At 35.5% G+C, this 25,675-nt stretch overlaps 1 protein-coding gene across 3 annotated transcripts in view; it reads left to right on the top strand.

Annotated features, from left to right (window-relative positions):
* Atg16 (Autophagy-related 16) overlaps positions 1–25,675 on the top strand; it is a 204,906-nt gene that overhangs the window by 96,616 nt on the left and 82,615 nt on the right. The window lies entirely within an intron of this gene.

Below are 25,675 nucleotides of genomic sequence, written 5' to 3'. Positions count from 1 at the left end.
ATTCGATAGGATAAATATAAACTCTTAAGTTATTTTTCTTTTGATTTTCTTAGATTGCACCCCTCAGTGGAGAGGACAAAAATGCAGTAGGTATAATTGGTCTATTTTCGTTGTGAACTTTGCATTGATTTTTATAATTTAATTTATTTAAATTTCATCTGACGCGTTTGTGTTTTCTGAATTTATCAGAAGAAATGTCAAGTAAAGGTCATTCCTAAAAATTATTGTAATTCAGAAACCGAAAACATTTTGACTCTTGTGTGATTGATTAAATTTGTAGGCCAAATTGTAATGTAGAGATGACTTTGTTTTTGTACGTAACTTATGTATAGGTATAATAAGTTCAGGGGTACCAGTGTTAACAATTTTATTGATGAACTTAAAGCAATTGTTAACTAGTACCTACCCTACTAGTAATATTACAACAGTTGTATTAAGTTGGCAAGTATCCACAATCTTACGAAGGGCTAAGGTTCTTAGTCGAAACCTGTTTAATTCAAATTTAAGGAATAAAAGTAAAACGTGACACGGTCGTAAGAAATTCAAAACCGAAGATATTTGGAGATAAATCATTATACGTGCATGCAATGAGCCAGAGTAAAACGTTTGAAGCTTATGAGTTAGCGAAGTGCATCCATGTTTTTAACGCGCATAAAGCTGAAGTCTATATCTTTAATAAATAGCATCTAATCTGTAAACGCTAAAGCACGTGCAATAATGCTAACGAGCAGTCATCTGCTATCGGAATCGCCCGGCTCCCATAGGCGCCTGAGCCTCATTCCTCAGCGCTAATGCCGCACTCAAATACAACACATTAACCTATTGTTCATATCTGACTTCACACAGTCGTCCACTAAAATAGCACCATTAAAAATTAAATAAACCAGGTTATTAACAACTCAACCTTTACTAAACAATGGCCAACATAAACAACCCATGTAATGGCCGCAATTTTCACTCGGAAAAACAAGAGTCGGACCTCACTAAAACCACTTGTTAACATTGAATAACGCATTAAAACATTTTGCACTGTGTTCCCATTCGACACAACATGCAATCTTTTCTATTGCTCTTTATATAAAAAAAAAAAACATTTCACTTTCAAATGAGACAACTGGACTAGCGACTTTTTTCTTCGGTCTTTTTGTCATAAAGAAACGATTATGCGTACGACCTTTACTTTCTAGGGATCACAAGGGCATGCTGCTAATAAACTTAGTTGCTTTTATCGATTACAGACTCAGTTCTGTTATTCCAACTTTCGCCTATAACTCCTTGTAAGGAACACAACGTAAATCATCCGCTAATGTCTTGATCTAAATTTTATCATTTAGTCGGCTATCTCCAACGACTAATGATAATAAGATTCGGAAATTACCTCGAAACTAATCACAAAGTTACAACCTAACGAGATGATATACAGACTCTTATTTACGGTAATAAGTGTTATGATGGATAGATAGATCGGTCTGCATCGTATCGTGACGTCGGCGCATCCATTGTCGTAGTGAAGCAGCTTCATTAGTGTAATTATGAATGATCTTCACCGCCAATTGATTGTATCGTACAGGAATGTTCCCAAGATCATCCAGCAGCGTCTGTTTATGTTTCCCATCATTTCTATGTGCCTATTATGTCACGGCATTAGAACCTCTTTATACGCTTCTCCGTGAGCGCAATTACGCCGATTGTTTACTGTCGATGTCGTCTACAATTACTTGGAGCAAGGAACTTTGGCTCATATAAATGCGTATTTGATTCAGAATTAGCAATAAAAGCTGAATTAGCAATTACTAAATGGTATAAAGACATCAACGTAGAATAATGTGTGGGACTGATTTAGCTTGATAACCACAGCGTCCGCACAAACTCCCACGCAATTGAAGATGGAGATCCCCCTTTATGAACCGCATGGCCAGTTTCTGATATTTGTCAAGATGCAAAATGAAAGTTGTTCACGAAAAATATTCATTTGGACAGATTAAAAATGCGATTATTTCGCCTGTTTTTTGTCTGGTCGAGTGCAGTGACTGCGCCTGCGGTTGTTTGACTTTATTTTCATACGCAGTAAATTAGTTGATGCTTGAGAACAATATGAAGCTATTAATTTCATGGAGGGCTTAGACACAACTTCGCGAAAAATTTAAAGCTGGTACTTTTGTTAAAGGTTTTTTACTTTTTAAATATTAATCTTATGTTACAATTTTAATTAATACTACTCAAGCAATTCACTTTAAACTTAATAAGAAAGAAACCGGACAAGTGCGAGTTAAGGGTCCCGTGAAGAGGTTCCGTACTTTATACCAGATATTTCTGAAATTGTCTGTGATATTTTAAGTACCTTATAGGTACTTTTTATATGTGGCTCCGAAGCGGTAACGTTTCGTGTGCTCTGCCTACCCGATTTGGGAATACAAAAGTGTGTGTGTGTGCTTTCACGCCTAAACCGCTGAACCGATTTTTATGAAATTTGGTACAGAAATAGAATAGACCTTGGGAAAGAACATAGGCTATCTTTTATCGCGAAAAAGAGGCTTTAAGGGGATGAAAGTTTATATGGTTGAAGTTCGTCGCTGTCGAAGATAAAACCATGAAACTTGACATTTAGGCATTTAATAAGAAATAAATCGATATTTGTTTGAGCTTTTTTGAAAATTCGACCTGTGAGGGGGTGAAATAGGGGATGAAAGTTTATATGGAAGATCGTCATTGTCGAAGATAAATCGATGGTTTTTTATGAAACTTGGCATTTGGGCACGTGATAAGTGATAAATAGACATTTGTTCGCGTGTTTTTTTTATATTCTTCCTGTGAAATAGGGGATGAAACTTTATATGGAAGATCGTCATTGTCGAACTGACCGACTGGAGCTTGATTGCCTTGACTTAGAAGTTTGATTTTTTTACAGCTATCGGGACTATTGACCTGAGTTTAGGGTTTTAATTTCAACTCGATACCGATACTCGGCGCGTTTACGAGATAAAGGGTCTTGACAGACAGAGGGACGGACGGACAGCAAAGTGATCCTATAAGGGTTAATTTTTTTCCTTTTGAACCCTAAAATACATCTGTACCTGCGCTTTTCAAATTTCAAGCTATTTACTTGAAAGTATGGGGATTAAAGTTCTTAAGGAATTCCAAACAAATTTATCGGAAATGATGTGTAGCTATGCTTAGTAAAAATGCCGTCTTAATTATAATCCTACCCTCCTAACTTACAATAAAAGACGTAAGGTGTCAAGAGTTCACTATGAATAATTAGTCCTTTTGTGTTTTGTGGTAGAATACACGTCGTATTGCTAAAATATTTACTTATTTTGTATTGCTTATGTATTTATGTTTTACCAAAGAATATGGATGGATGGATGGAAGAACAAAAAAAAATTGTTTATATTTATAGCAATGTATTAAAAGAGGTTATTTTCAGTAAACCGCAGAAGTATAGGTATCCTAAATTAATTACTTACTCGTATGTTCAATGAATGCGGCAACGAACATCCATTAACCTTTTAACCGCCACAGCCGACAAAAAAAAAATTCTGAAAATCGTTCCATTATGCGCCACGAAATGCCGACATGGCCACTATGGCACTTTTTTCAGCTGTCGTGTTTGACCGACCGTGGCGGTCAAAGGGTTAAAATTGGTTTAAGTTAAATGATGTTTTTTTTTATACAACTGGATGGCAAACGAGCAAGTGGGTCTCCTGATGTTAAGAGGTCACCACCGCCCATAAACATCTGTAACACCAGGGGTATTGCAGATGCGTTGCCAACCTAGAGGCCTAAGATGGGATACCTCAAGTGCCCGTAATTTCACTGGCTGTCTTACTCGCCACGCCGAAACACAACAGTGCAAGCACTGCTGCTTCACGGCTGAATTTGCGAGCAAGATGGCGGTAATAATCTGGGCGGACCTTGCACAAGGTTCTACCACCTGCAAACCTTTTATCACGGAAGTAACAATCATTTCTTTGTTAATAATAAATTTATTGAATCCTAAATACTTCTAAATAAGTCCGCCTTTGTACTTAACACTTTACTTTTTTTATGTAAACTTTTTGTTTTTCCTTTTTGTACAATAAAGAGTATAAACAAACAAACTTCCCAAAGTTACTACTTATTCACGCGGACGAAGTCGCGGGCAAAAACTAGTTATCTATATTTTATTAAAAATATTAGGCCCAGTAGTTTCAAAGATAAGGGGGAAAATGGTCAATTTTCAACTTAAAACATAGTTATCTTAAAATTATTTATTTTATGGTACTCACAACAAGCCCTTTCATTTAACATGTCACGCCATATTATAGTGTACATTTTTTCTTCATTTTCCATTTTTTTTAATATCCCAAGACGTCCCACGTGTACTGCTTCAAGTTCATTTATTTACGTTACACGACTATCTTTCGATGATCGACGTTAAGCACGTGTACCTACCAATTTTCAACTCAATCAGTTCAGTAGTTTCGGATCAAATTGGCTGTGACAGACGGACAGACAGACACGCGAGCGAGGGTAATAGGTATAAGGGTTCCGTTTTTTCCTTTTGAGGCACTGAACTCTAATGCCGCTTATCGAAAGGACCGTTCATGAAAGATAATTACACACCAAGTGATTATAGTAAATTAATTCCTCGTGTTCAAAGACAAGAATAATAGCTATTAAACGTACTAATGTTACGAATAAACTTTCTAAAATGCAAGTTTTATCCCCGTTTTATAGTTTTCTTAGATAACATCTTGCCGTATAACACTAGCACTAGCTTGCGGGACATTAATTCGTTTTAACTTCAAAATAAGTACTCGCAAAGGTACTTGTTTGGTAATTACAGGCGTATCGCAGAGTAGAGGCCGCAACGGCGGCGTGCGCATACTTATTTTTTAACGTTTTACAATCATTTTATCTACGCGGCAGCTTTAAAGTTGATGCAAGCGTCTTGCATTTTATAACTTCCTAGGGGTGCCGTTTAAAGCTAAAGCTGTTGTCTATGAGCATATTGCTCTGTAGGTACATGGTCCCAAGATCATTATGGTTTCGTAGCTCGAACGGAACTCTGAGCCTCTGAAAATGTCTGGCCGTCAAGACTCTTTATCCCAGAAACGCGTGGAGTTATCAAGTTGAAATAAATATAAAACAGTAAAGACTTTTCCTTTGGAAACTGTGGTGTCTTACAACCGCAAAAAAATAAGTTTCTAGTTCATGCGATCAAATGATGCAACCTTTTTAACCGACTTTAAAAAAGGAGGAGGTTATCAATTCGGTTGTATTTTTTTTATGTTTTTTACCTCAGAACTCCGCCATTTATGAACAGATTTGATTTTTTTTTTGCATTCGTCTAGGAATGTCTTCAATTAAGTCCCATAAGCACCAAATCAGGATCTGATGATTGGATCTTAAGGAAATCGAGTGAGACGATATACGTCCCACTGCTGGGCACAGGCCTCCTCTCAGAACAAGAGGGCTTGGGCCGTAGTTCCCAAGCGGGCCCAGTGCGGATTGGGAACTTCACACGCACCATTGAATTGCTTCGCAGGTTTATGCAGGTTTCCTCACGATGTTTTCCTTCACCGCAAAGCTCGTGGTAAATTTCAAAAGTAATTCCGCACGTGAATTTCGAAAAACTCAGAGGTGCGAGCCGGGGATTTAACCCACGACCCTCTGCTTGAGAGGCGATAGGTCAAATCACTAGGCCACCACGGCTTTGAGTCTTTTTTTGAGTTTTTTTTTTGTGAGTATCTACCTCTTATAGCTCTTTAATATATTTGGATATATTTAGTAGTAACTCGTGCATTTGCTCTTGAAAATCATCATTTGGTGAAGTGGAACTGATGATGAAGACCACAGTTGACCATCGGAGTTACTACTAAATAACAAGTATTTCAGGGGTTGAATTTTAATTACTTTGACACAGTTGCTAAGCAATTTATGCTCCTCGTAATGCATATGGTAAAACGGGTGGTGAAGCACCAGGACTCCTCAATAATGAACGTCTCTGCATCGGAAAAAGCAATCTTTCGTAAAAGGTGACGAGCAGTTGATATTAAACTATTATATCTTAGATTATTTACACTAAACAGCGTGAAAAAGAATTTTTATAACAAAAAATGAAAATGAAGTCGGTCGGTGCCTCAGCACGAGCCAGCAGGAGTGATTGAAGCCCAATATAAAGTGCGTAGGTGAGGTAGATGACTATAGGTCCACTCCTGCTGGCTCGTGCTGAGGCACCGACCGACTTCAGACTGGTAGAAAATTATTTTCATCGTTTTTTATAGTCGGTTCAATTTTTTGTTATAAATTTTTTTGGAAAAATATTTTTCTTTGAAAACCATGGTAATCAATAGAATAACTTTAAATAGAATGCTTAATTTATAACACAAATAAAGAGAAAGGTCAGAAAATCATTTTTTCGCTAAATTAAAATTATTTCATATAATACAAATATCATTTTGCTGGATTTAATTTTTTTACGGAATCCTCGGTGCGCGAGTCCAACTCACACATGGCCGATTTTTTTATTTCAATAATACCGTTTTCAAACTCATCTTCACACTGTTTAGTCATGGTATGGTACCTCAATTAGCAAAAGCTAATTTATTATTATTGACTTTACCTTCTACCTTCGCTTATAGTTATAGCATTTTAATGATTTTACCGCTATATTTACAACATAAGCTGCTATCACTAAGTAACTTTCCCGGTTGCGATTACGAGCCTCCCCGTTTAACCTTCTCCGCTACTGTAATCGCACATGCTTGTCATATTTCTCACCCTAACGACATCTCTGAATTCTTTAATGTAAGCTGTAATATGTAATACACTTAAAACAAGTCAAGGATTTTAATCATGAGCCACCATGGAACCTTTGCAAAGGAAATTCATTACGATTTTCATTGTTAATTAATGTGATGTCACTATATGACGTTTACTGTGAAATGGTTTCATGGTCCTTGACCGTACTTAGGCAAGAAAATGACATAAGGCAGCGGGCACTAAAAGTAGCACTTTACAGATATTAAACACCGATAAGAAAAGGCTGGAAAATAAGTCAAGTATCGCACTAATATATCTGTGCGTAACTCCTGAAACAGTAAACTATTTTGAAATATGTGGTCGTATCGCGAGCGTTGAAAATCATCGCCCAGAAGCTACCATTATTTACATGGCACACCCACTCCCCGCACGGCTTTATGCCTTAACACACTTTATATCGTGCGTTCATTTTCTTTTTCTGCTCACCGAGAGCCCGGTGTTTTCCTTGATGACGTGTCTTTTCACACGCTCACCTCCAATTACAGCGGGTCCGTCTTGGAATATTAATCACAATGTGAGGATTTTTTTCCCACTTTCAATGAACCTTAGAGACGTTTCTTCCTGGATCGTGGATAATGGCTACAAATGTTCTTTTCTAGATAAATGCTAATAGTGCCAGTTTTTGCGAGGCTCTTGGTGGTCTATCATATTGTTGGCACATTTATGTTTACTAACGTCTGATCGGTTGTGTAAAAGCTATGCATAGTGTGATGCTTTGTTAGTTACGCCCTTTCATTGTTAGTAATTTGACTGTTAAGAAAACTTTATGCAAACGAGTTGTTTTACAAACGAAGCGTTAAATCACGGTTTTACCATTGAACTTACGCTTGAAGAGGTAAATTACTTTTCGGTAAAGAATGTAATTAATAATTTGAGATCTAGGCGAGACCGAGGACAGTTGTGACAGAGGAGAGTTGTGGCAGCGTCGATTTTTGGGAACTTATTTACTGCTAGCAAGCTTGCAACAGCGCGCTTTTGATAGTTCGAGACCTGAACTAAAAGCGCTATTGCGAGCTCGCTAGCGGTTCATAAGTTCAAAGTAGTTGTCACTACTCCCCTCTGTCACAACTGTCCTTGGTCTCCCCTTAGTAGGCAATACGACGTTTTTTATTACACCTACGTTACGGTGTATAATCTGCAATGTCTTTTGACTAATGGTGCTAGTTACGAGTGTTTTAAATACCTTTTAAGTTTTAAATACCTCCATTAGAATAGAACAAGGTTTACTAACGTAACGTGTTTCTTATTTTCATCAGATCTGAATTTTCCAAAGTAGCCTCCCGATATTTCAACTCCCTTTCCACGTTTCTCACAACTGACGGACATCTTAGTTTCACACGTTCTATTCTGCCGAATTGTGTACCTAATAAAAATACATCATAATCTCACCAAACATCTATACCATTCAGTAGAAGCACATCAGCGGGGCTACTACGAAATTCTAAAATCGAAGTTCGTGTCGTTCCGTCCCTCTGACACTTATAATACTATTAAATACGAGAGTAATAGGATCGGTACGGTATGAACTTCGATTTTCGAATTTCGGAGTAGGCCTTCTGTGCAGTTCGTCCGTACGGAGTCCGTTCCGCTTACAGTGAAAAATGGACATTAAACATTATTTGACGTTTAATGTTGACAGCACTTAAAAACCCCAAGCTTATGGTTAAGAGCAGTTAAAGTGTGAAATAATATTACCGTATAAGCACGCATTACAACTAATCGCTTTGTAATTAACAGGATCCCCGTCCCAAAGCAAATGTGCAGCGTTCTCTTGACACATCCCCATACGAGTAGCAAAAATATAGTAATGTAATATCCCCAAAGTAATCCCCATAGTAATTTTCATTGGTTATCTAAATGTGGTTCAAGAATAAAAATAATTATAATAATACGTAATAAAATGTATTATTTATCGAAAGACAACTGCATTATTATATTATTAGCCATGAGGCACATGTGCCTCATGGGAAAGGGAACCTGTTAACGACTATTGAAAGTTACATACATAGTGGCTGTGCCCTGTGCCGTGGAGTCCTCTGAAACAATGTAGGTACAACTATTGATAAACTTAATGAATTACATCGAAGAAATGCGTCTCGAATAGCGCAGGCTAAAGTTTATGGTTGTTTCTTGTTGTTGTTTCCAATTTATAAATTGAAACAGATAAATAAAGTAAATTTATCTGTGTTCCAGTTTTAAATAACTCTTGCTTTATTGCAAACCTCAAGTCCGAATTCGAAATTTAATTCCACCATTCGGATTATTATCCTTTCGAATGCCCGGACGTTAAGATGACAGATCAGATATTGGTTTCATTTTTTTATATACTTCAGCCTCCAATTTTAAGAACGTTGGCAACAAATAACGGGATATGTGACTGATAGGTAAGTCTGGTAAATTTATTTGGTTTCATAGCAAGCATGTTTTGAATTTCTGTGAGGACTTTCTGTTACAGCGTTATTTGATTAAAAAAGGTCATATATTTATACGGTGATTTTTTATGTGATACAAATACATCAACTCGATTATTTCAATTAACCTTATTTCAATTGATATCGTTTTTCTTTTCATTGTGAGTGCTATATATAGGTATCTTATGAAATTATTAAAATACAACCACTTCGATACGTTTGCTGATACGTATGTAAAATGACTCTTTTTTTGCTGTACCGCTTCATGCACTTAATCATATTTTAAATTGCTATATTACTCTTAGTCTTACAAAACGTTACGTAATTATTGTTTTTTAAAGTTTGAATATGATTCAATATTGTAACATGTAAGTGTTTGTAACATGTTAGTGTTAAATCAGTAAATCACACCAAAGTACCTTTAAGAGATTGTACTTATATGAAATATCTATTAGCATTGTTGTGTTTACTAGACCTCAACATAAGGTAAGCATACATTTTTAGCACGGTCAGGTTTTACTATCCATTTTATATCAATACATAAATAACCCTTTCATTAAACTTTCTACACGGTTATATTAAAGCCATGTTATTATGCATCACCTAAACGACAATCTGTTCTATCCTGGTCATGGAGCACTTTTAACAGAAGTTGCATTCAGCTTATCTTTACACTATTTTTTTTTGAGACAATTTTACTGGGAGGCGAGATACACGCGTACAGCACACCCATGTAACAAATTGTAATATTCTGAAAACATACTACCAAAACAAGTCGCACACAAATGCGAAACACGCAATTAAACATTTATCATACTCGTAACATGACCAATGTGAGCATTAGTCATATTACGAGGATGCGCATGCAGGATTATGAGGATGCAGCGCTTTACGACAGAAAAAGCGCGTTACTATCTCCAGACATTAGTGTTTCGTTGTGTAGCTAGATAAAGTAATTTCACCTCACTCAGTTTTTCAGTTAGTTCTCGATTAATTAAAACTAGTTTGTAACCTGAACGTCTCCTAATGCATGTATTTTATAGGTCCATATAAGTTTTTGTCGGAACCATCAACATAGGACTCATCATAAAATGATAGAGTAATAAAATTCATCGTTTAGAGCTGCACGTACACGTGGTGCTATTACAAGGTGCAGTGGCTGCGTATGCTGTAAGTTCATAATTGGAACACAATTTGTTCTTAAATATACTATGATTACTATGATTAGCTTCGTACAAAGTCAAACCACTTCATGTATTAAAATGTATAACTAGAATTCTTGTTTTTTTTTTGTAATGAGATATTTTACGTTACTGCCCCTAACCATTATACCTATTAAATTTATTACCTTTTACCAGGTTTCTAGCTGAAAGCCGTTAGTTTGTCAGTCAAATAATAGTTTAACTGTTAGCTGTTGAGATTTACAATCTAAATAAAATTAATGTCCGACAAAATATTTTACGATTTGAAGATGTTCGGATTTTTATTGACTTAAAATAGCCTCATATACAACGCCTTGTTGTTTCGGACGAATTTATTAGCCAATAGCCAGGTAAGCTTCTGAACCGGGAGCTAGCCCGCAATTAGGAGGAGCGTAGCAAATGGACTAAACTTGCTGGACATGCGCCGGCGTGCTCGAAGTTTTGCTGCTGCGCTCAGTTTACACACGCTGCACTCTTTATTGCTTGTTAACTGTTATATAATGCTCTTTATCACGAATAAAATTATAACTAATTGCTGAACTGTTATTAAAAGCCACATACACTTACGAGTATGTACATGATTTTTAATAAGTTCCGGCAAAATATTATACGGCGAAACTTTAAGCGAAACATTAGTATAAATAAAAGACCATAAGATGTTAATGGTTATTAAAACAATGCAAGGGTTGTAAACAGACGGCATATATTTACATCATTAAACCGGCTATTAACATAGAACAGCAGCCGGTTTACTTTTTCTCGATAAACGCTTACCACACCTTTCTTTTGTTACTAGCTCCCTCAGACACGCGAATGACGTCTAATACATTCTCTATAACGTTAGAGAAATATGCATCTAGTTTAAATGTAAATACATTTTAGTACGTACAAAACGCTATTTAAAGCCAATTTTCACGGTATCATTGTCTTTCCCTGACAACCGCATTGAATACAAATAGGTACTTACTTAAATGTTGAAAGTCGGATCTGTTGGATAGCATTATGTATGTACAGTCAACTATAAAGAGATCGATACAGCCCAAGTTACAAAAATATGTATGCACGTCCTTAACGTTCAGTCTATAAAGTAGTGTACCTATCTATACGTATTTTTATAACGACCATATCTCTTTGCTTATGCTATCTGCGCCTAACACCTCTGATGTTTCTACATCCTCCTGTCTTAATAATTTATGAGGTCCATTTAAGTCATGTTCATTAAACGAATGTAAGCTTAAAATCAAAGCCCTGCCTAATTGTACAGTAAACATTGTAACCAACAACTAGACCAATCGGTCGTCTAAAGTTTAGGTAAAGGTTTCTACCCACACCACCGTGTCATACCATGACCGTAATAGAAACGTGTTAAGCACGGAATGTAAACGTGCTAGTGGGCATATTCTACTTTTCAATAAAAATAATATATTTTAGCCTGACACGTTCCTATTACGGTCATGGATTGATACGGTGAAGTAGTCAGAGACCTTCAAGAATAGCGTGACAGAATTCGACGGAATCGCAAGACGATCTCAAACTTAATATCGAATGCGCACAGAAATTAGTCATTGAGTTCCATTTGGAAGAAATTGATTAATATTTACACAATCTTACAATAAAAATGTCAAGCTTTCAAAATTTAAATAAAAAAGCACTCTGTCCACATAAAACGCTAATATGAAGTAACCGTGAGTCAGTGGTAATTCACCGACTACTTAATTAAATCTATGACAGACACTCCTCAAATTTACGGTTATGATTACGAATATTTGTCCCAAATGCTGCTATTTCAATGGACTCATTACTCATCCTTACCAATTGTGTGCTCCGGTTCTCATAATCATTTTTAATCCAGCCTACTCAAATGTCTTCAACAGTTAGAGTAGAAAATTTTTAAAAATTATAACAGTACCTTCATTGTTGATTGTGAAAGAAATTAGGATTATTACAGTGCATTACATCGGTAAATACTGGTACTGGAAAGTTTTAATGCTTACTCTACTCAGTATAGTCTACTATGACTCATATGTTTGTTGACAAGCTCCTGTCGAAAGTTTCCTTGATCGACTCAAGTGAAGGAGTCCATATCAATTTCACTTTTCCCTCTTCTAGTGTGGCATTCCCATCACGATCGAGGCCGCCGCCGCACATGTCCGCCGACTCTACATAAATGACGGTTATCGCTTGCTAAATAAAAGTGCCACTTTACATTTGCATTCACATAAAATCACAAATAGGTAACATCTCACTTATAATAACGATAACAACTATCGTGAATTTATGAGCACTTTACCTACCGCCGGAAATAGGTAACTCGTACAGTCGACTACAGTGATAGTGAAGTGAGTAGTGAGTAGTATTCACTTTGTCAGTTTGTTACATTACAATTTCAAACCAAGTTTAAAGTAATGGCGGAGTACTGCGACTGACAAAGTGGCAGCTTAAAACTACGCCTCGTCTAGTGCGCTTGCAACTGTATGCTCACGGCGAGGCGTAGTTAAACTAGCCTCTCTTCGCAGTTTCCAGTACTCCATCATTTTTTCTTACTAGCTTTTGCCCGCGGCTTCGCTCGCGCAGAATTTGTATGTAGCTTAAACCTTTTTTGATCCCACAGAAACCATACATTATTTCGGGATAAAAAGTAGCCTGTATGTTAATCCAGGGTATATATTACCTGTATGCCAAATTTTATGCAAATCCGTTCAGTAGTTTTTGAGTGAAAGAGTAACAAACATCGAAACAAACAAACATCCGTCTATACAAACTTTCGCGTTTATAATATTAGTAAGATTTCGTCTGAGATTGGAATAACGTAAATAACGTTGTTTTTTTTTTTGCAGCCGACTATACATACAGTATTAAAATTATGCTTTATGGTTTTCTTTTAAGAAGGCTCTATCGTCGTCATCACATCACCTGGTATCGGGTATAAACATAATTATTGTTATCACCTCTCGATCCTATTCCGTGTTATTTAGACAGAGGAACTGCATAATAAACGGCAGGAAGACGCACCGAGCTTTACGAGCGAAGATATATGCCCAATTGGCAGTAAAAACATTTTAACGGCATATTGCTTTAGAGTTGAAAATTAAAGCAGCGGATGTTAACAACCGCTGTTTAATAGAATTAATTAGATGTGTTGTAGTATAATTTCTCATTAATTTCAACACGAGCGAACTGGAATCTTGTGCGACATTTCCATATTTTCGCGGAGGCATGGAACTGAATTACCATATGCAAAGCGTATATCACCGCGGCTTTGGTTACCGTCCTTGCCTGTTCCGGCTGCTTGCTGGAACTTTAATGGCTTACAAGTACCGCACTGGGGTGTAGTTAATGAACGACTTGTTAATGCACGCCTAATAATGCACGGCCTGATAATCCGTGCTTATGTGCACGAATTATCATGCCGTGCATTATCATCCCGTACCGAACTAGCAGGGAACCAATAATGTACGCACAATAATGTACGACGCGATAATCCGAAGCATTATGTCTCGCACGCCCTCGCCCTTCAACCTAACCCGGCCGGGTCGGATCTGCTACGACTATATGGATCTCGCTCGCTGCGCTCGCTCGATCCGCGGCGAATAATGTCTATTCATTGAATCGATTGGATTCAGATTATCACGTCGTACATTATCACTACGTACATTACAGCGCGCGCAATATTTTGTACGCCTTGATAATGCGCGACCATGATAATGTACGGCATGATAATCGGAAGCAATAATGCTTCGGATTATCACGTCGTACATTATTGCGCGTACATTCAGAGTTGTACGTTATTGTTTCCCCCACACTGCACCAAAAGCTATAGTCGGGTTTCCATAGTAAGTCGGCCCTTACATCTTTTGAATTTTGAATTTTTGAACATCCTACTTGTGACAGTTTTTGACTTTTTTAAAGATTTCTTTTCTGTGTTTTTTTCGGGATGTATTCAAGCGAATTTGTTTCAAAATTTGAAATGATGTTCTTTACATAGATTTGCATCGCTAGTTGCCACCCAAAAAACTAATACTAGTTAAGATCATATTATAAAAAATAAAAAAGACAATTTTTTAAGGTTCCGTAGTCAAATGGCAAGAAACGGAACCCTTATGAATTCGTCATGTCTGTCTGTCTGTCCGTCCGTATGTCACAGCCACTTTTTTCCGAAACTATAAGAACTATACTGTTGAAACTTGGTAAGTAGATGTATTCTGTGAACCGCATTAAGATTTTCCCACAAAAATGGAAAAAAAACAATAAATTTTTGGGGGTTCCCCATGCTTAGAACTGAAACTCAAAAAAAATTTTTTTTTCATCAAACCCATTCGTGTATCTATTGGATAGGTCTTCAAAAATGATATTGAGGTTTCTAATATCATTTTTTTCTAAACTGAATAGTGTGTCGTCGTCGTCGTCGTTCGTTTAGGCAACATAAACATATAAATGTGACGAACGAAAGCGACTTAATCGGTCCAGTAGATTCAGAGTAAATAGGCTGTGCCAGACGGACAGACAGACACACGAGTATTTTTACAAGGGTTACGAAATTAAGTGTTTATTTGGATATAACATTGGCCCCACCCCGGGCTGAATACTTCTGCAAACTTTTCCTTTATTACTCGCTTTGCATCTGAAACATTATTTAACAAGATATTAGTTTTACTGCAGTGTGAAATTTGCCTAAAAACTGGGGGCCACATGTTTAAATTGGTCTAACCAGTCACGCCCCATTAAACATGGAGTTGCACTTGTTGTGATAAATATGCTCAGGTTTTTGTTTTATCCTTATATTTTACAGGAATATTATGAATAATACCTAAAGGTTGAGATACAGTTTGATCAAAATTACGAAATGTAACCTTGCACTTTTCCATTTTGTACTGTCTTAAGTATTTATTTTTGTATGTAATAGGCACTACAGATACTTCTGCCCCAGTGTCCACTTCAAATTGTACTTTCTCACTATCACCTATTGTTAATTCGACAAGGTATATATTCTACTTAATCTGTCAAATGAATATGTGTCATACTCTTCATATAATTTTTTTACTCTATCCAAAACCTGGTCTTCTACTTGTTCTGGAGGTTTGATTTCTAACACATTTGTCTGCCGATACTTAATTTTGTTTTTTGGGCACATTTTATATATATGACCCTGTTGACCACTTTCAGAGCAATATTTATTTCATAAAGTACATTCTTTCTTCATATGGTTTTCCTTACCGCAGCAGAAACACTTGCTATTTAAGTTATTATTATTATATTTACTAACAAATTTCTTTCGGTTTTGTTTTTCTGACTTCGGTTTTATATAGAATATACAACTTGATTCACTTTCTCCATTGGAGTGTTGGTAAGCCGCTTCCACCGTTCTTGCTAATTTGACCATTTTTTCCAGTAGTCCATTTTTACCTTGTAGCTCAATTTTATGGGTTTTTCTGGTTCACATAAATATTGCAATGTCTCAAAAACTAGGGGTGTCAATTTTGCAATTAGTAATGGTACTTGTTTTTCTTCGGGAATGTCATTTAAAATAATCAAAGATTTCAGTTGTTGTTCGAAAATTTCCCAATTTTCGCAAAGCAAATATAAGTAAGTAAATTAATTAATCACTTTTGTTTAACTTGCACGGCAGTGTCCAAATGTCCTCGTTGCCAATGTTATATCCAAATAAATACTTAATTTCGTGGTTATTAAATACTTTATTTCAGAACACATTGAAGCGCAAGAACGCCATTACAGAAATTTGGCATAATTTGATGTAATACCTAATCTTAGCAAAATCCTAATTTAACTTAAAACGAGGAAAACGTGCCTATTTGTTGTAAAAAGTCGCCAAAGCTGTAAAAACTTGGTAGGTACTGTTACTAAGCTGGGTGAAAGATGCCCAACAGGCTAGCAAATATTCTTACCCACTACTTACCGCTTGAGTGACCTGAGAGAGCAATCGCACTGTGTCCGCCGCGGAGTAAATTAATTTACATACTTTCCGAGTACCTAACCCTGAGGGTTTACTATTCATGGGACAATCAAAAACTTTTACTTAAAACGGCATTATAATCAAAATTCAATTAATTTTAGGTAATATGTAATTAAGATAGATCCACGTTTCAAACGACTTCAAAGAAAAAAGGATCTATATTCGACTGTTTGTTTTTATTTTTTGTTTTCTTCGCACACTGAAACATAATTAAGATTTATTCCTATGGTAAATCATGAATGATATTTGATATTTTAGTTATTTTTCGCTTTTTTAAGTTATTTTGTGGTCAGTTATTTTTATTTTTAAAACTGTTTACGTTGATTTAGTGCACTTCACCCGTTCGGGTTGTTAACCGAATAAATAATTAAAAAACAACTGGCCCCCAAACGTCTTGAAGGTTTTAAACACTATTATTTTGATGAAATCTTCGAAGTTGAAGTAATTTTATTTATTATTTAGAAGTAAAATTACATCAGATATAAGATATACAGACATACAGAGATAAATTGGTCAATTTTTAAATTACGTGACGTCCTATCGTATAATTTGTTTGTGTACATTTTTACTTCTATTTAATAATAAATTATGCGGTAGTAGGAAACTCTCCGAGAGCTCTCGGGTTTTCTCTACGAGATCAGAAATAAGGAGATACGTTGTAGAACGAGGGTCACCGACGAAGCCAAGACGTAGACGCTCTACAGGGTGGCCGTTTTACTAAGCCTTTCCGAAATGAAGACCTTTTGCGTTGTAGGTGTTTACTACCATGTCATTATGAGATTTTAGGTTTCTGTATCTGTAGTAGGTACTTTTGCGATCCAGCCCTTATGTAGAACAGGTCATTTTGTACATTCAGTCTGTTTGATGCTAATAATCAAGATGTAATTACTATACTAATGAAGGATAAAATGGCTTAAATAATATTTAAGGCGGGTACTTTCCTACTAATTAGCCATAAAAAGTTCATTTCGTTACATATATTTATTTATTCAGTCCTACAAAGCTGTATAATATGATTATTACGTTTTATTTATCATAAATGTGTCACTGGGCCTTATTTTTTTATGATATCATTTTGTTTCGTACTTTACAGGTATGTACAACAGTATCAGCTGTTTTCAGCAACATGTCATGTCGGTGTTCGTCATGAAGGTAAGATTTATTTTTAAGATATCCCTTTTTTCATCTTGTGTGGTTACTCTACCACTTTAATGATAGACCAAAAAGGGTTAAATGGTTTTCACAATAAACACTAACTTACTTTCCTCTTTATCTAATTCTTTGACAAATAATGTAACAATTTAAAAAAGTCTACTATGTGAAAACGTGCTTGCAATTATGTATTTCTCAATTGAAGTCAGAGTTAGGTAAAAAAACCTGCTCATTATTTGCACCCTGAGCGTTATAATATGGTTTTTCTTTTTACATATAGCGTATTATGGCGCGTGTATTTCATATAAAATATCCGAGTTATCCATTCCCCACTTATCTCTTAACAAACGGGACTGTCCAAACCTTGAGAGATTAAGGACAATTTACAGTTCGAGGATATGCCCAAGGTAGCGAGCGACCGTGTTACTCGGAAGCGTTAATTAATTATTTATTAGGTAACCGTCACAAACAAAGTTATTTTTATAATAAAATTATACATAATGTTTGGGTGATTCCATTAACATGGGTGCAACATTTTGACTCATTTTAAGCTGTAATAAATAGTAAAAAATATTTTAGAAAGAATAATTAAATTAAATGTATGTAATAGCTACTAGAAAGGTTTAAATTGCTATCACGGGTGAGGATCATATCATATTATAGAAAATCATCATGGGAAAAAAAACACAAATAGGCTGTTAATTGTATAGGTATTTACTATATGTCTTCATGTTTTGAAGAAGAATACTTAATTAATCCATACTTCCATACTATATAATGCGAAAGTAACTCTGTCTGTCTGTCTGTCTGTCTGTCTGTCTGTTACGCTTTCACGGCTAAACCGCTAAACCGATTTAGATGAAATTTGGTACAGAGATAGAATAGACCTTGGGAAAGAACATAGGCTATCTTTTATCGCGAAAAAAAGGTTTTAAGGGGTTGAAATAGGGGTGAAAGTTAATATGGTGGAAGTTCGTCGCCGTCGAAGATAAAACCATGAAACTTGGCATTTAGGCCCTTAATCCATACTTCCATACTATAATATCATAAATGCGAAACTCTGTCTGTCTGTCTGTCTGTCTATCTGTTACGCTTTCACGGCTAAACCGCTAAACCGATTTGGATGAAATCTGGTACAGAGATAGAATAGACCTTGGGAAAGAACATAAGCTATCTTTTATCGCGAAAAAAAGGTTTTAGGGGGTTGAAATAGGGGGTGAAATTTAATATGGTGGAAGTTCGTCGCCGTCGAAGATAAAACCATGAAACTTGGCATTTAGGCCCTTAATAAGAAATAAATCGATATTTGTTCGCGCGTTTTTTAAAATTCTTCCTGTAAGGGGGTGAAATAAGGGATGAAACTTTATATGGAAGATCGTCATTGTTGAAGATAAATCGATGGTTCTTTGTGAAACTTGGCATTTGGACATTATAAGAAATAAATAGATATATGTTCAAGCGTTTTTGAATTTTTTACCGGCGAGGGGATGTTAGCAGAGGTGATGATGCAGTGTTAGCAGTGCCCTTAGGTAAAGCTCATAGCAAAATGTATGCAATGTGGGGTTATTATAGATGGCTTATTGACATAGACAGTCAGACATGAAAAATTATGATTTCCAGATTTTTCTTATTTATTGTGCTATATAAGAGCTACCTTTATGCAAAAAAAAAACTAAGTTTCTAGGAAAGCCGGAAGTGCCCTATAACTTTTTCTGTTAAGGCGATTTGTATTGACACACCTTTTTAATGACTGTAGCTTTTGATTGCCTTGACTTAGAAGTTTGATTTTTTCACAGCTTTCGGGACTATTCACCTGAGTTTAGAATTTTAATCTCAATTCGATACCGATACTAAAATCCGATGTTGTCCGATTCGATCCGGTGTTGGTGTGCAATAAAGAATATTTGTATTGTATTGTATTGTATTGATACTCCACGTGTTTACAAGATAGAGGATCTTGACAGACAGACGGACGTACGGACAGCAAAGTGATCCTATAAGGGTTCCATTTTTTCCTTTTGAGCTACAGAACCCAAAAAACATTTTTTCCGGCGCTTTCAAAATTTCGACCTATAAATATGGGGATGAAAGTTCTTAAGGAATTCCAAACAAATTTACTATAAGTATGTTTATCGGAAATACGTGTAGCTATGCTTAGTAAAAATGCTGTTTTAATTATAATCCTACCCTCCTAACTTACAATAAAGGACGTAAGGTGTCAAGAGTTCACTATGAAGAATAATAATTAGTCCTTTTGTGTTGGTAGGGTAGAATACACGTCGTATGGCTAAAATGTGGCTACCCACAAAATATTTATGTTTTACCAAAGAACATGGATGTATGGATGGATGGGAGAACAAAAAAAATAGTTTATATTTATAGCAATGTGTTAAAATAGGTTATTTTCAGTAAACTGTGGAAGTTTCTATGTGCTATTATTGGCAGAATAGGTATCCTAAATAAATTAAATACTTCCCAAGTTATTATTCCACGTGGACGAAGTCGCGAGCAAAAGCTAGTAATCACATAATTGTATTTAAATACGTGAATTATATTATAGAGAGGGCAGAAACTTTTACATGTTTTTACGTAAACTCATGAGTAAAATCCATTGACTCTTTAGTCGTGTAGCCGTAGGATTCCATCTCATTGCCCCTAATGCGTTAGTTTCCCCGCAAATGTACTGATGCTGGTCTGATAACCCCAGCAACATCACGAATGCCAATAGCACAGAATAATGAATTCCGGTCATATTTATGCGAATAGCCATTGCAGTTTGCATTCAAGTGAAAATATTCCTATAGTCACTGAAACTCGACGGATTTAATGTCTTAATTACAGTGTAGATAAGTGTGTTGGTGGGATAATAACGTTTGCACTCAACGGCGCGATAAATAGTTTGTCACTATTGTAACAAGAGAGATAACTATCTGCGTGCGCCGCGGTTCTCACGGCCGCGTATATGCATTATGCGCGATATTCGTGAGGCGTGTCATTTCTCCCGTGTACGCACTGCGGGCCTTTATGCCGGCGACTCGATCCGTTATTGCTCGGACACTAACGCACTATTCTAGACGAATTAACTCCACTTTCCATTTTTTTCATACACAGTCGTCTTAAATTTGTGTAGACGTCGCGATACGTTATTTTCGCAGTTCGTATGCTAGGATTTCGCAGGGTTCTGTTTTAAGAATATAATTGGTTTATTTTCTGATAATTGAGTTGATAAAATGCTACTTGATTTATTGTTTTCTTACATACCTATCGTAATTGTTTTAATAATGAGCCCAAGTTCATTCATAATGCTAAATAGTGTATGGAAACGTAGAACTAGCATATCGTGTGCCCCAAAGCCCCCTCCCCTTCCCTTTCTACAATGTGTGGCCCAGGACCGGGGATAATATTAAAAACACAGGCTCTATAGATCACCGGTAATTGGATCATCATGGTCCCACGTAATTAAAATCAAAACTTAACTTTTGTTTTTTTTTTTCCTAACAAACTTAATCTTAAATTCAATGTACGCCACGCTACAAATATCAAACATTTTGCTTTACATTGCTTCTTCGAATAAACATTAAAGTGTAATAGAAATGAAAAACGAATTATTTTTAAAAGTCGCTGAAGTAATGTTGTTGACTTTGACGAGTACGATCTACGATTTAATTATTTGCCCGTGTTATAGGCCACACACGGTATACGTAGGGAAGGAGCTTAAAATATTTGCGTAATTTTGATTGATCTCTAGCAAAATAGGTAAATATAAAGGAATTTATTTCATTTTTCAACACACGAGAAACCCAAGCTAATAATCAGTTAGCGAGTCTTATAGTCGAAGTACTCTGTGTCATTATGTAAATAAACAAACCAAGCTTTTAGGTATTTGAGCATCAACTCAAGTAGTATAACAGTCTTTTTAAGCGATAAACTTGCATATTTATAGAACATGCAAACAAAAAACCTAAACTAAACAATATATTTTATCTTTTCTTTAAAATTCTAGACACTAAAATATGCATGCATTGTTTTGCATCTAACGCGTGCTGTCACTGTGGTGTGTGCGCATGCCGTGACACCAAAATAAAAGAAAGCGTGAGATATCTCCTAACCGCCATGACTGCTGTAAATCCGAAGGAAGAAATAAATTTGAATCTGTTTCTTTTAACTGCTGCTCCATTAAAAGAAATGGCGCCATGAGATTTAATGCCTCAACAGGAACAAGTTCTTTTTTAAAAAGCTTACTGAATTTGGATGAGTGTTTTAACCTCCCCGACAAAAAAGGTATGTTTATTTTCTTTGCGTATTAACTTGTTGTGCACGTTAGACTGATTTTTAAGCAATTTTCTATATTTTGGGATTTTTCAAACATTTATTAGTTACTTATTCACATTTATTTTAACTTTTAAGTTGATGTACATTTAAACTGATCTAAATTTAAAGTTTGACTGGAAACAGGTCTATTTCGTGTTTTTCTCAAACGAATCACTGAATCGATATATTATGGTGCTTGCAAACCTGCAATATTTTTTAAAAGACCTATCAATGACACCCTACACCATGAGGTATGTAGGTAAAAAAACTAATACATATTGCTTATTTGCGTTTTGACGTGATTGATTACTATGTAATATACACCTATTCGAAATTACAGCATTCTATAGTACGGTAGAAGTCATAGATATGTTTCACTTATTATCTTGTCGCTGTCACTTTGCGTTTGAACTTTTGTATACCATCGTCACAAGGCATACAGTGACAAGAGACTAAAGCGTATAAGATATCTCTAACCTCGACTTTACTAAGAGTCTGAGTTAACCCATGTACAAACATACTAGAAGGGCATGCCAAAACGAGTTCTGTTTTTGCTATTTTAGAAAGAAATTTTAAACATTAAAATAAAAACTAATTTATTTTTAATACCACCATATATGCAATAGTTTTCATATAAAGAACTAAAAAAGAACCCGTAAAAGCTTAAACTGTTTATTTGCTATCCAATGTTTACGAATTAAAAGCTATCAAAATTAAATCTTGGAGATTTTATAGCTTTCTTATACTATAAAACTGTCTTGAAACTTTAATCCTTTAATCCGAATTCGAATGTCAATAATTGGATTTTAACTTACGTTAAAACTATTCAAAGCAATATGAAAATGTTCCTATAACATAAAGCAAATGATTATATGCTTGCTCCTTTTTTTAATTTTTTACTTCATAGAACCTTACCTAAGCCGTACCTTTGCCTCGAGTACCTACAGGCTGTGTGTATAAAACAAACATCCTACGTACATGAAAAGTTAATCAAGATTGTGGTCCGCTGCGTTATTCATCCATTACACCGAACCAATAACGGACAACATCTCGGTCATTATTTGCTTTTAAATTAAACTCAGACAAGGAGTTGTAGTTATTCCCACACCACGGTCACGTATCATGAATATGCACTCAAAACTGTATTACACACACCTAGTTGAACAACAAAAGGAACGCCACTCTAGAAGTCGTTATTAGCTACAAAATACATTTCATGTTGCTTTGGCCCAAGTTCTACAGGTGCACTTAATTTATGGTCGCAAACCTTTTAAAACATTTTAATCGATCGCGTATTTACAACTTCGTAATATTGTATTTGACTCGCTATAAACTGGTTTTGCAAAAACTGTGTGTAATTTCGTCGCCTCAGCTTGATTTACGTTGACTTTTTTCTTGATCTACATAACTTCAACAGAGTATTTTATGATCTTGCTGCAGTACTAATTCAAGAAACTAAAACAACTAACATGCTGTAGACGAATAAAAAGAAATACTAATTTAATAGCAATTTCATTTGATGTAACCCTATCATTAACGATCTAATTTCGTAATGGATTTTTGCGGAAATGAATATATAAAAAAGTGTGAAAGGCATGTTTAAAAACCACAGTTAATCTCTAGCTTAGATATACTGCTTCCACTTGCAATAACTTCAAAATATTGACAGTGAATTTCGTAATGTAATGTAATGTCAGTCAAAATGATATATTGAAATCAATATGTCACGCATTGATTCATTATAGTGCTACAATTTTCAGTTCCATAACAGATAAACGATAATAATAGAAATCAATTGAATTAAAGAGAACAGTGGGCAAAAAAACCGCTAACCGAACTTTGTGGTCTGACGGAACGTCGACTCATTCATTACCGGAGCCTTGTGGTTGAGTTATTTAATAAAAACGTTACTCCGCCACTCAGACCGCATTACGAACAGCGGACCGCATTGTCTTTCGGAGACACCATTCGGTGCAAATTGACAAGTAATGCTGATCAACGCTCGACCTTGAACTCTAGCCACCGCCGCTAGAGACCAAACAAACAATTTTTGAACAGAAAACGATACAACCATATTTATTATAGTTTCTTTTCGATGATTCGAATTTAAAGTAAATTAGTATGTTAAATTCACAGATCTAAGTTAACTGCTCATAAAATTGGTTATTGCAAAGATGGTGGTATAAAAAGATGAAAGAAAAAATAGCGACATCGTTTGTAGAAGGAAATATATATGTGGGAATGAGGGTGGATGAATGTTAGAATGAGTTGATGTAAACGAGCGACCGAATGACTGAAGACTGATGTGGAGTGAATGAGACGAGCGAATGAGTAAAAAAGATTTGAGTTTTGATCGGGTGAGCCTACGTGCTAGTTGTCTTTTCTGTTTTCATTTTTTTTTTTACGTATTCCATTTAATTTTTTTTAATAAACTTTTTCACTTTTTGTTTTAAAAGTTTGTTTGCCTTCAAACGATCCCACATATATGTACAATACAATTTGTATTCCTCTTTCTAATTATTAGTTCTGTCGTTAAATTATGCAATGATGCCCAAAAAAATGGCATCTATAGAATGTATAGTTCTCTGCAGAGGCACTGTTTATTTTGTAAATTAATTGTACCAAAGTAGATATAGATATTTTAACTGTAATTAATTTGTAATTTTGATTTGATTTTAATTTAATTTTTATAGTTTAATTGTTATTTTTATTTATTTTTTGTAATCTATTTTGTGACTTTTGATTATGTCTGTTAGTTTGTAAGGTTTTTATTGTATAGGCCAAGTTGTCTGAAAATAAATAAAATTGAATATAAATTTCAGCCGGTCATACAACGTAGTTGACACTGGGAAATCCTTCGGGGAAATCACACTAAATATAACTAAGAAATTAACTATTGTCACCAGTACATTCAACTGCGTCGACTAATGTTAGAAATTTATGTATAATATAGCTATTAAAAACTGGTAGTGTAGTGACCGTAAAAATATTCAATAACGGATACATAAAAATTAAAATGCGATTTATTTTTATCAGCGATAGCATGCTAATTAAGTTATGTAGGTATGCGTGCACAACGGGGTTGGTGGAGGCCGCATCGCGCCGAATGTCAATGGCACGTGGCCCCGTTACTCGATCTCGCCCGCCAAATTAATCGCCAATGAAAATCCGTGCGATTGATTCTGCATTGATCCGCTTAATGAGAAGCTTGTTGGTCTCGCCTGGCGCCGTATCGCTCATCGCGGCTCCTCCCCCAACACCTATTGCTGATCGCTAATATCATGCAAATAGGCTTGTCATTCATCAAGAAAAAAATTGAGCAAGTGCGAAACGGTTTCTCAGGCATAGGAGTCCGTGTTCACTTGTACGTTAAAAAAATCTTTTTCTCCAATATGCTCGAAAATGTCCGCCGAACTGTCACAAATAAACTACGCGAAGTTCTTCCTTATAGAATGCCACAAATTAAAAAAAAAACACTTGTACGAAATTCCATTAATGTATAGTTTTTTTTACTCTTTAAATGCACGTTTTGACTACGATAAGTCAATCCAAACAGCCAAATATTCGTGTAGATCAAATTCCTTCTATCGATTTTTGTATTTAAAAATGTCTCAAACAGTTTCACTCTTTTTTTTAATAAGTATTTCGTGTCCAAGCACAATTCAAATACCGAAAAAAAATTGTAACAAAAGTAAATTACCGAATTAAGTGAAAAGCGTTCAGTACCAATTTAAACTGTAATTTAGCTATGAAAAGCTTCATTTCATTTAAATTATGTTTAATTGATTTTATTTTAAATTTAATTACGAGCGTTATTTCTA

This window comes from Choristoneura fumiferana, chromosome 13 (genome assembly GCF_025370935.1).
Source record: "Choristoneura fumiferana chromosome 13, NRCan_CFum_1, whole genome shotgun sequence".
Taxonomy (NCBI): domain Eukaryota; kingdom Metazoa; phylum Arthropoda; class Insecta; order Lepidoptera; family Tortricidae; genus Choristoneura; species Choristoneura fumiferana.
The sequence above is the reverse complement of the archived record's forward strand: the minus strand, read 5'-3'. Positions and strand labels throughout refer to the sequence as shown.